We start from the raw sequence: 12,330 nt of genomic DNA on the forward strand, positions 1-12,330 counted from the left end.
CATGCTGGCTGGTAACTCCAATCCCTGCTCATTCCTTTGATGTGACACTACCGTTTCACACTTCCAAACAATGTATGGCTGCTCGTCAATCTTACATTTTTGGGCGGGGTAGTAAAAGTCCCTTGGTATGGTATCATGATGTCGAATGTTGCAGTAAATCTTTCGCCTAAAACTATTTTGCCTTTTGGGGAAACTTTGTTTATGACTGTAGAATGCAGGTATGTGCATAATTAATAAACGTATGCATGAATAACTAAGACGCTCCCCTTACCGGCCCCTGGTCTCCTTGGAGGTAGGAAATAAATCCTTGGAATGCTCTCAGCAAGGTCAGGGCCAGCTAATGTGTCGTTAAAAACTAAAGTTCCCTGTGCGCCAATAGAGACGGAGAAATACAGTGTTCCAAACAACGCAGGTAAGAAAACACAAGATTGCAGAAATGCCCACACACATGCACGCACACACACAAACACACATAAACTACGCTTACACAGTAATTTAGACTTCAGAAATCATCATTACAATAAAAAGACACAGGAATTGCACACACACACACACACACACACACACACACACACACACACACACACACACACACACACACCTTGTGGTTACCTGGACAGCCACTTTGGGGTAATTAAACCGAAATAGACGAGCAAATGGACCATAAAGTATGGGTCAGCCAACTTGGGTTTGATGGTCACTCCTGACCGGAGGGATGGGGGCGAGGGGGGGGGAATGGCCGGGGCCCTGAGTGGAAAACAGGATGATGAACGTGAGTCCACTCCTAGGCCGAGAGTGCAGGCAGTATAACATTTACCATACCAGTCACCTGCCCTGCAGCCTGCGACAGACCACTAGGGGAACCTGGCCCCCACTCTCCCCCTCCACCACAACAGAGGGCATGCAGACAGACGGGCAAGCGGTAGTAGGTGGGACTGGACCGTTGTATGTTCTGGCCGTTGCCCTACGCGGTCGCAGCAATGACCGGCCGCCGAGTCTGTCTGTCTTGTCTTAGTATGAATCTATTTACAGAAAAAAGTACAACGATAATGACATTGCAGCTTATAAATACTTCAACACAGTCCACCAGCTTTGTGCATGTCCTGCTTCCCCCACGGGAGGGTCGTCGCCTGGATGACCCAAGACTTTGATCCAGACCCCCTCCAGCCTCTGTGTAGACACAAACCAATCCCAGAGACACTGCTGCTGTACGGGGTCTGAGCGTTCATATTAATGAGTGGCATGGTCGATTGATTAAGGGTGAGAATGAAAGTCAGTAAAACAAAATGGGGGTTTATGATATTGCCTGAATAGAGGACGCGTGAGGGAGGAGTTGCACACCAGGTTGTGGACGGTGTCTCCCAGCAGTGCTGAATAAGCACGGCGCCACCGTAATAGCTCATTAGACAGTTCTCCCTGCACACAGACAGATCAAGGCCTGGTCACAGCGTAACAGGCACGTGTTACACACACACACACACACAGCACACACACACACACACACACACACACACACACACACACACACACACACACACACACACACACACACACACACACACAGAAACAGAAACAGAAACAGAAACAGAAACACACACACACACACAGAAACAGAAACACACACACACACACACACAAACAGAAACACACACACACACACACACACACACACAAACAGAAACACGCCCACACACACACACACACACACACACACTAGTGGTCAGTCATGTGCACGCCGGCTCGGGGGGGAAGCACCACAGGAAGCGGACTTGCCTCCCAATGTCCTCAGTAACAGGATGGCTCCTGTCCTGCTCCCAAGGACTACGAGGACTTTGAGGGATCCCGTGGCCTTCTCACCGTTTGAGTGCTGAGAGGAGCGTGCGTGGGCGTTCTCAGCTTATTGTCGCCGTGATCCAGCCGGGTGGGAACACGGGAGGGATTAGGACAGTTGACAGAGAGCCGCTTCGGTCCGTCATGTTTTCCTCAGGAAACCGTTTAAACCGTGACGTCTCAACCGCCAAGCGCGCAGCTCTTGAACAGCCCTGACCGTAACTTTTTTTCACGACTACCACGCATAATGCGGTTTATTTTTATGAAGCTTACGAGAGGGGTTCGGGTTTATTTTCAGAAAGCAATTTCCACTACTGTCTCAATAATACTTGCCATACTTCTAGTTTGCATCAATCCACTCAATACACATGAAATCACTTTATATTTCACAAACTCCCCTGGCATATAAGTAGATACGGACGGATATATGTAATCCTCACTGGCGGAAATAGTTATATATATATGCAATAATGCTCTGAGTGAAAAAGACTCCCTGCCTGAATATACACGCTGCAGGAAACAGAACCATCCAATATCCATTTAAATCAAGTAGGACTTCCATCATCCCTAGCACGGCCTTATGGCAAAATACATTGTTTTGGCTGAAGTAATGAACGACTGTTTTGGAAGTAAATGGCATCCAGTGAGGGCTGTGCTGGCGCTAAAGGTTAGTGAGGTGTGTGTGTGTGTTCAAGAGGAGGGACATCATGGAAGATGTGTGCCAGAGGGGTCCCTGTAATGACACCCTTCAGATCTCATTATCAACCTTATTGATCAGACATGCTCACCTGCCTCCTTCTCTCTCACCCTGCTTGCACACGCCCACACACGCACACACACACAGACACACACACACACACATACACACACGCACACGCACACACGCCCACATGTGTCCGGACACACATGAACGCATGCGCAGACACGCACGCACACACACACACACACACACACACGAACACACACACGAACACACACACACACACACACACACACACACACACACACACACACACACACACACACACACACAAAATAAATCATACAGATATTGACTGACAGACATACATTGAGGGAGAAGGGGCGAGATGTAGTTTTCTGTTAAACAAGCATATATCCCAGTATATCCAAGCATATATCCCAGTATATCCAAGCATATATCCCAGTATATATCCAGGTTTATATCCCAGCCAGGCCGTAAGGGGCTGCCACTCTTGTGATACCAGCCTCCTCCTACACACTCACATCTCAAGCAAAACACCTGGGAGACAGACACACGCACTCTTAAGAAGAACGCTCCTACATACACCCCCGCAGCTCCTCACCAGTGAGGGCTTATAGTGGGCCTTGAGCACCACACACACACACGCACACATACACACACACACACACACACACACACACACACACACACACACACACACACACACACACACACACACACACACACACGCACATACACGCGCATGCACACACACACACACACACACGCGCGCATACACACGCGCATACACACACACACACGCGCATACACATACACGCGCATACACACACACACGCGCATACACACACACACGCGCATACACACACACCTACACACACACACACACACGCACACTCATCAGGAATATTCTTTGCTCTAAACTTTCTTCTACAACTTCTTCTTCTCTGCTTCGGGTTTCTAGCTGATAGAGGTAAGCTGATATCCAATTCATTAGCTGAAATTACTTTTTTTCAAGAAGTATTTTTTACCAGATGCCGTTATCCGAAGATACGCCGAGTAGATTCAGGTACATGCCAGTACAGAGCAGGTAGGGGTCAGGGCGTATCACGACAAGGATGTCCAAAGAGGGCAGAGGACATGGGGACCTCCTAGGACCTCCTGAGCTTGACTGGAACACCCTGCCTATAGCCAACAGCCCTGGCCAGAGATCCAATAAAGCCACGCCGTCCCTCATTATGTGTCCCCAAACTCAGCCCACCGTCGAGCCAAAGATAAAGGTCCTTTCTCTGGAGGTGACGCACATCATAAGTGGTGACTCACGGCTGTACAACTCCTACTCGCCGGCTGGCGGAGGTCAGTTATTAACCCGTTCGGAGCAGCAACACCTCCAAACAGAACTCCTAAAGAGCCTCTGCTGACCTTCCAGCCGAGAGATACTGCAGAGGCACTGTCTTGGCGTTTTCCGCCGGCTGAACTGAGTCATTTCATGGACGAGGACAGCCAGGGACAGTGGTGCGTCGTGGGTGTAACGACGGCCTCCCCGCACGGCGGAGGCTTGCGCCCCCCCGGCTGCCTCGCCCACCTGTCGCCAGGGCGCTGAGTCCCCTGACCCCGCGGTGCCCGGAGAGGCTCAGGGGAGTCGCAGCAGGTGGCCCAGAGTGCTCAGATGCTGCCGCTCCCCTCGGAGACATTTACATTCAGGGCGTTTAGCAGACGCTTTTATCCAAAGCGTCTTACAATAAGTACATTTGTCAGAAGAAAGAGAAACAACAATATGGCACTGTCGGTACAGAGAGGATGTTCATAGCACCAAGTGGCAAGCACTGGCAATCGTTAGGTTAACCCGTTCTCCTACAACAAAGACAGCTAGGATAAGACGCTCGATGAGATAATTCATTCATTATTTAAAAAAAATAATGAGAATAATAAGAAAATCAAACCCACCGGGATGCGGAACCTGTGATCATGGTGGGGGGAAATTATGTTTTACATAATCATTTCATATTAAAATCAAATGAGATGGAGTGTCAGAATTACAGATACAATCAGTAAATACAATGCAAAAGTAAAGCAGCGGTTAAGAAGTAGGTATTTATCTCTTTCATAAGGCTTAATCTTTTGCCTTTCTCAAATGTTACAGCCTTTTTATGGAGAATGCTTTTGAGAAAAAAAAAGATTATTGGCCCTGTGCTCGCAAGAGTTATTTCTGAAAAAGAAGAAATAATGAAATTAATGAAAAAGAATATCTGTTCCGCCCATTTCATTAATTTAAAGAAAAAATGTCACATCCACCCTATTAGTGTATACTGGTCCTTGACTTGTGGTTCTCTGTGAACATTGCTCTGATTGGCTGGGATTTTGACGAGAGACAGCGGTGGGTGGGTGCTTTAAAGAGTCTGCTCTCGCTGCCTTCCACAGGCGTTTCTCCGCAGTGAGGAGAGCAGGCAGACGCTTTCACAGCCGAGATGGCAGCATCTCATCCCAGCCCACAAACTTTGAAAACTCTCCCTCTTCTCCGGACAGGACGTCGTGTGGATTGAGGTTCGTGACATGTTTATATACACGCACGTTTACGATGACACGTCAAGTAAAAGTAAGATGAAATGTCCGTATGACTCTATACCTTGCTCTATAATGTATATATAGACCTATATATATTCTTTTTTTTTTTTTTTTTTTTTTACACCGTACTACGACAAATCTAGATACAGCGTAAAATCAAGGCAGTTGGCTATAGTAGGCTTTACATTGAGTAGCCTAGACTGTACGTGTTTAACTTTCTAAGTTGGATTTTCCGAAAAGCTGTGTTCTTTGGCACATGGTGGTGAGTACAATTAGCTAATGGCGGGAATGTTTTTGGCCAAAGAGTCCCAATAAAGACGAGGGTCTGGACGAGAAGAGTAGTCCAAGAAGTACAATCTAAAAGTAGCCTAATGTAAAAAACAACAACCTGGATAATTAATGAAAAAATGCTTTTTATTGATACATTCACATATTCGGATGATACAGATATTTCATAGAATCCCTACTTGTTACAGATAGTGCGTTTTCCCTTCACTATTATCTGCCTATGATTTGAACGTCACATCGTTAAGATGACTGGGAGTGCGCGACTATAGTTGCGTGTGATGGTGTTCATAAATATTGGTGTGCAACAGGACATGCAGTAGAGGTGCTGACACTATTTACAGAAGCTTCCCGTTTGAAAACCTGATTTATTGGAAACCACACAAACACAAGGTTAACACATAATGGGAACCAATGTAGCATGAAATTATTTTGACCACTCCAGTGATAAAATATTTCTGCATTGCCTGTGGATGTTTCGCCATTTATATTGAGCCCTCTCTCACCTGAGACTATAGAGAACAAAGCTGAATCAATCTTAACACTGCCAGTCAAAGAGAAAATCTAATTTCGTCCTCATTATGTGGTTGTATGCCCCACCGAGGCTATCAAGACAGTATAATGTATGTGTATATATATACAGTATGAAAAAATATATATGTATATGTATGTGTATACATATATTTATCAATATTTATATTTATCTAGATATCTATTTACATGTATCTATATACATATATAAATCAATGTTATATATATATATATAGATGGATAGATAGATATAGGGATCCTACTTATAGAGGCTTATGATGATACCTTACGCTGTAAATGGTAAATGGTCCTCATTTATATAGCGCTTTTATCCAAAGCGCTTTACAGTGTTGACTGACATTCCCTCCACGCGTTGGCTCAAGCCGTTGTTTATCTCCGCTCCGAGGGGTTTCCTAAATCTCTGCTCGCCACCGCCACAGTCACCGCCCCTTCCTGCCAGCCCTCCTGTCTCGCGTTACAACCCCGGCTGTTGAATAATTAAGCGGCCCTTTGTTTACACTAATGAGTAATCTGAGTTTTGTTCTCCGAAATCTGATGAAGTCCTTGCAGGCTCTGAAGTCTATATCCTGTGCCGGGGACAGACCTGTTAACTTTCTTTTTAGGTTAGCATTATGGGATGGCCAGGTGAAGGGAGGTAACTTTAGCTGTGGCTGGTGAATACATGTCACCCCACAGGTCAGGGTAATCATTAGCAGGAAAAGGGGTGTCAACGACATCGTGTGCGTGTAATGAGAGGAGCGGAGTAGCAGCAGGAGGAGAGGAAAGAGGAAACCAAAGTGGCTTTATAATCAAAGCTCTCAGCCCCGGCCCGGGTGTTCAGTACACTGTTACACAGAACCCCGGCAATGCAGGCCCGGCCCCTGCTGTCTTAAAGCGTGGCCCCCGGGGGACCTGCTTCCTCCAGAATACCTGGTACCATATGTTACCGTGGTGACCTAGTGCCGGGGCTGCAGCAGTACGCAGTGCCCAGGTGGATTCCATCCCGGGTACCACTGTGTATGCGCACCACTGTCAGTACAGTACAGTAGTGCTGCAGTGGAGTTTCCTCTCCCACTCCACGTTTGGCTGGGATTACATATTGCAGTTATGGAATGACTTTTAGTTCACCCCTCCCCGTAGATGTTGCTAGATATAGATAAATAAAGACCATCTGAAGAAAAAAATGAAAAAATCCATCTGTGCATTTTTCTCTCTCTCAGTTGGGTAACCCGTATGGCTAATGTGAACCGATGGCCACATCCACTCTGGGCACACACACACTTGCCCTTTTACCCCCCCCCCCCTCAGCCATGTGGCCCAGCCCTCTCCCCCTCCACCACCACCACCCCCACCACCACCACCACGCTCCATTGAATGTAATGCCTATGGCAGCAGGTGCCACTGACTCCATCAGCACAGCCAGAGGAACATGACGGGTGTCTTGCTTCGTCATTTGGGATTGGAAGGTGACAATCACACAGAGATCAGACGTGAAGACAGTGTGTGTGTGTGTGTGTGTGTGTGTGTGTGTGTGTGTGTGTGTGTGTGTGTGTGTGTGTGTGTGTGTGTGTGTGTGTGTGTGTGTGTGTGTGTGTGTGTGTGTGTGTGTGTGTGCGTGTGTGTGTGTGTAATGGGTTTGAATTTCCGTCCGTACATTCACGGCGGGTCATCATTACCATGGGTGGTGCTTTGGTCATCAACACCGCTGGTTACCGGGGTCTTTGATCACCTGAGCGGGCGTAGCTCCGTTAGACAGCGGGCTGACTCTCCGCACCGCAGCCATCAGTCTGGGTTAGGGCTAGGTGGAGGGGAGGAGAGGAGAGGGGAGGGAGAGAGAAGTAGAGAGCGAGAAGGAGGGAGAAAGAGAGAGAGAGAGAGCGGGAGAACGAGGGCGAGAGCGAGGAGCCCCTGACAGGCTACCACCAATGGAATCTGCTGACGACTTGGTACAGTTAAGTCATTTCAGTTAAGCTCTCCTCTCCTCCCCGCCTGGCCGCCGCCCCCCCCCCGCCCCCCGCCCCCCCCCCCCCCGATGTCCTAGATGGCCCTGTTTGATTCCCCCCTCGCTTCAAGATATTTTATTTCCCAATAAGCCCAGTAATAACTGCGTCCCCCACCCAATCCCCCAGGCCGGACTGAACCAAGGTGACCTCAGGTCCATGTCCCCGTGGCCCCCGCCTCCGGCTCTCTATTCTGCGTTTAAGCCGTCCCTGGGACCCTGACTTGGTGGCTCTCTGTTGTCAGTACGGATCAGAGCGGTCGGCCGGAGTGGCACAGGGCCGTCTTCATTTCACTTTTAGACTCTGTTTGAGAATCAGCCATTTTTTTTCCACTGATATCCCATTGTGAGGTACTTAAACCTCTCCTTTCATCCAGAGGTTGGGCTGAATTGACTGGGCTTTGCCCCGCCTGAAACTCTTTAATTTATGGGTGCCGACTATGCCCACTGTGAACCTGTCAGCGTGTTATTACTCTCTGCGTCAGCGAGCATTGTTTCACATCCCGGCGCTAACCTTTTAAAACTGTTCTTTCTCTCGTGTTTTCCTCTCTCCCTTCTTCTTCCCGACGTCTCCCCGGCAGGGTTCTCCCTCCACTGCCAAGACTCCCGGCCCTGCTCGTGTCCATTAAGGTCAGGTTTTTACAGCGGGCAGCAGTAGCAGCAGGACATGTAGTATTTATTCATCCACACGGTCAGCTTCTGTGAAGTGTAGCATCTGGATGCTGGGACCTGACTCTGCGCTGTCCCCGTCGCGCTGACAGCCTGACAGGCAGGTGCTGTCCACTCACCAGAAGAGATGCTGTCATCTCGGCGCTCTTTTCCTCTCCTCAGCCCTGTCCTGGACTCCTTTGATTTCTCTCCTTGTCTCACTGCATTTTCTGCGTGTCACACCTCCGCACACCGCACACCTCATTGCCAAGGCAGGTTTCCTCTCTGGTGAATGTCATCTACTTCGGACGAGTGTGTATGGGCCCATCACTGTACCCCCGGGGTTCAACATTTCCGCCTCTCTCTTATTGCGTTCCTCTGATGATGTTCTGTCTTTGCATTATTTAATTACCTTAATCCCACTCCTCCCCTTCCCCTCGGTGACCTGGCCAGAATTCAAACTTCATGAGGTCATTAGCCAGATCTGGCCATAGCAACAGCTGGGCTTGCCGAGGTGTACCCATGTGGCGTGTGTAAGGCTTGGCTGGTCATATTAGCAACACTCATCAAGGCACTTTCATTTAATCACACTTGCTGTGCTTTGCTCTGTCCTTGCTCTCTCTCTCTCTCTCTCTCTCTCTCTCTCTCTCTCTCTCTCTCTCTCTCTCTCTCTCTTCTCTCTCTCTCTCTCTCTCTCTCTCTCTCTCTCTCTCTCTCTCTCTCTACCTGTCTTCACACCCTGACCTTTGCATGGCTTCATACTTTCATACACAAAATTACCCAACTTTGCCATGGATTCCTTCCGGTTTGTTCCCTCTCACTCTATCCCTCCACCCCGCCTCCTTTGCCTCCCCACCCCTCCCTCCCTCATCCCCTCATCATTCACTCACTCATGGGTCTCCCTTCGTTCTCATTACTCTGTGAATTATTCATGTTTGTGATTTGGGCTGTAGGTGGGTGTGCTTGATCGGACACTTATTCAGTCTGACTGCTGGAGCGAAGGGGAGCTCAGCGGGAGCGCAAAAATTGGTGTGTGAGTGTGTGCGAACGGCCGTGTGTGTGTGTGTGTGTGTGTGTGTGTGTAAGGTTTTATGTGTGTGTGTGTGTGTGTGTGTGTGCATGTGTGTGGGTGCATCCATATGTATAACTGTGTCCGTCTGTGTGTGTGTGCGTTTGTGTGTGGGTGCAACTATATGTATGTCTCTGCGTGTGTGTGTGTGTGTGTGTCTGTGTGTGAAAGGTTTGATGTGTGTGTGTGTGTGTGTGTTTGCGTGCGTGCGTGCGTGTGTGGGTGCATCTATATGTATGGCTCTGCGTGTGCGTGTGTGCATGCGTGTGTGTGTGTGTGTGTGGAGAACGCAGGGGGAATTTTCAATTGGGATCCCAGAAAGATGAAGCCGGGGTGGGAGGAGGTGGGGGCTGCCAGTGGGGGGGGGGGGGGCAGTCCGGAGACTGCGGAAGGCAGGACCTGACGGACTGATGATGTGACAGACCTGATTACGTGGACGAGCTACATGGGCGAGAGAACCGGCCGTGGCAGGTGAGAGAGGCCGGGGCGTACCCCCAGCCCCCTGCCAACCGGCCAGGCCTCTCAAGGGGGCGTGTGCAGGGGACCTGGGTGAAGGGTCGTGATTGGTTTAGACTGCATCCATAATGGCCCAATAGGCTCTCGGTTAGTGGCTCAGTCTTTCACGTTGAAAGGGAAAGAGACGTGTGTTTAAAACCGGAATGGATGGAATTATTGGAAATGTTTCTGTCGTGAAGGTCCCTTTGCACTTCAAATACATCAAATACATCTAGTGTATCCGCCCTATCCCCCACTACCACACACAAACCCACTGTACTGTCAATCCACTACTACTCCGAAACATTTCTGTGTATTCTATCAGTACATGAGAGACAGAAAATTGGTGCATGCTGTCTGGAAATGGCAGAATGGGAGCAAATAGAAAAAAATAGTCTGTGTTCTCTTCGTCTTGAACGTCTCGTATCGGACGGTACCTGAGTCCTCTCCACTGCCCAAATCAGCGATGAAAACCTGCTCAAATCAGCAGGATCTGCTCTCTCTCTCTGGTACTTTTCAAAAAACCCATAGCCTCATTATCTTGGAAGTCAAACACATAAAGCCCTTCTGGGAATACCAATACAGAAGAAGACATGAGCAGAGATGACCTTGACAAAATATACCCGCTCAGAAAGTAGACGTTGCATCTGTGGAGGGGAACGGGAGTACTGTGACAGATTGCAGACGCGACTGAAGAGGAGTTGTTTTGCTCCCTGCAGTGCGTCTCTGAACGAATGCTGAACCATCCTCCCCTCCTCTCCATATTCCTCTCTTATTCTCTTATTCTCTCCATATCCGTCCCTCTCTACTTCTTGATGTTGCCTCTCCACCCTCATTGTTTCTCGCTGACTCAGATTCTAAACCACTAGGTTTGAGGTTTTTTTTTACCCTAACTCTGGATGCGCGATAAGCACAATGCCTTGTTTGTTTGTTTGGGTGATGCCAACTTTTGCTTTGCTTCTACTGCATAGGGTTTATGTAGGAGGGGGAACCTATAGTGGGACTTGAATGAGTGATTTATGGTTTGTTGCTTGTCTTATTGACATGGCGTGTCTGCTCAATCTGCATGGGTTGCACACCATTATTCATTGTACCAGTGCACTGTCAAGGGTTTTCTCACTACTTCTTCTGGGAAGTTGTTTCTGTGCTTGTTGTTATTTTCTGTTGACTTGGTGAGAAGTAAAGTTTCATGGGGATGTACAATTGTTGCCTCTCTGTGTCTTACATTCTCTTGGCACAATCAGCATTTGTCTTTGGTGATAGACAGTAGAAACACAAACTCCCTTGCCAGGGAAGACACTATGGAGTTATTTTCTGTTTTTTCGAGCTTGCACGCACGCACGCACGCACGCACGCACGCACACACCTGACAAAGTTTAGCTGCTGGCTGTTCTGGACCTGCAGATTATTAAATTGCACAACTCCATCACCGTTACTGGTTCTGTGTGCCACCTAATTAAGACTGCGGGAACCCAACAGCTCTGAGCTACATGCTTCTGTCCTTGGAGTTAAATAAATGATTCTGAGGTCACTTTGTATTTGGAAGTTTGTTATAACAAAAAACAACGAAAAGGTGAGAATCAGAATTTTGTTTACGCGCACACACACACACACACATACAGACACCCTTTTGGACTTGTTTCACTCAGAGTGGCTGTTTTTTATAATGACGGCCTATTTAATGCAAACTACATGTTAAACCACAGGCATTAAGATGAGAGAAGGCTGGTATTTAGGTAGCCAGGGGTGGCGAGCGCTTGTTTTGTTGTTGTACACAACTCAAGGTGACCCGGTCCCAGGCGTGGTCATTAGCCACAGAGATACACAGCGGGACGGATCCCCTGGGGTGATGAATGAAAGCAGACAAACAGCCACCACTCACCACCAGCACAAGATCAAAATGGCTGGCTATCAATAACGGCCCGATGATGGATGGCCTGGATGAGCCACCTGCTCTTTACATATAGATGGGAATTTTGTGTGTGTGGGGCGTGTTTGCGTGTGTGTGAGTGATTATTTATTATGTGTGTAATGTAATGTAAGGCTCTGAGCCAATATGTATTTCAAAAACTACATCATTGTGAAAGTGGTGCTGTGTGTGTGTGTGTGTGTGTGTGTGTGTGTGTGTGTGTGTGTGTGTGTGTGTGTGTGTGTGTGTGTGTGTGTGTGTGTGTGTGTGTGTGTGTG

Source organism: Micromesistius poutassou (assembly GCF_964030765.1).
Source record: "Micromesistius poutassou genome assembly, chromosome: 9".
Classification (NCBI taxonomy): Eukaryota; Metazoa; Chordata; class Actinopteri; order Gadiformes; family Gadidae; genus Micromesistius; species Micromesistius poutassou.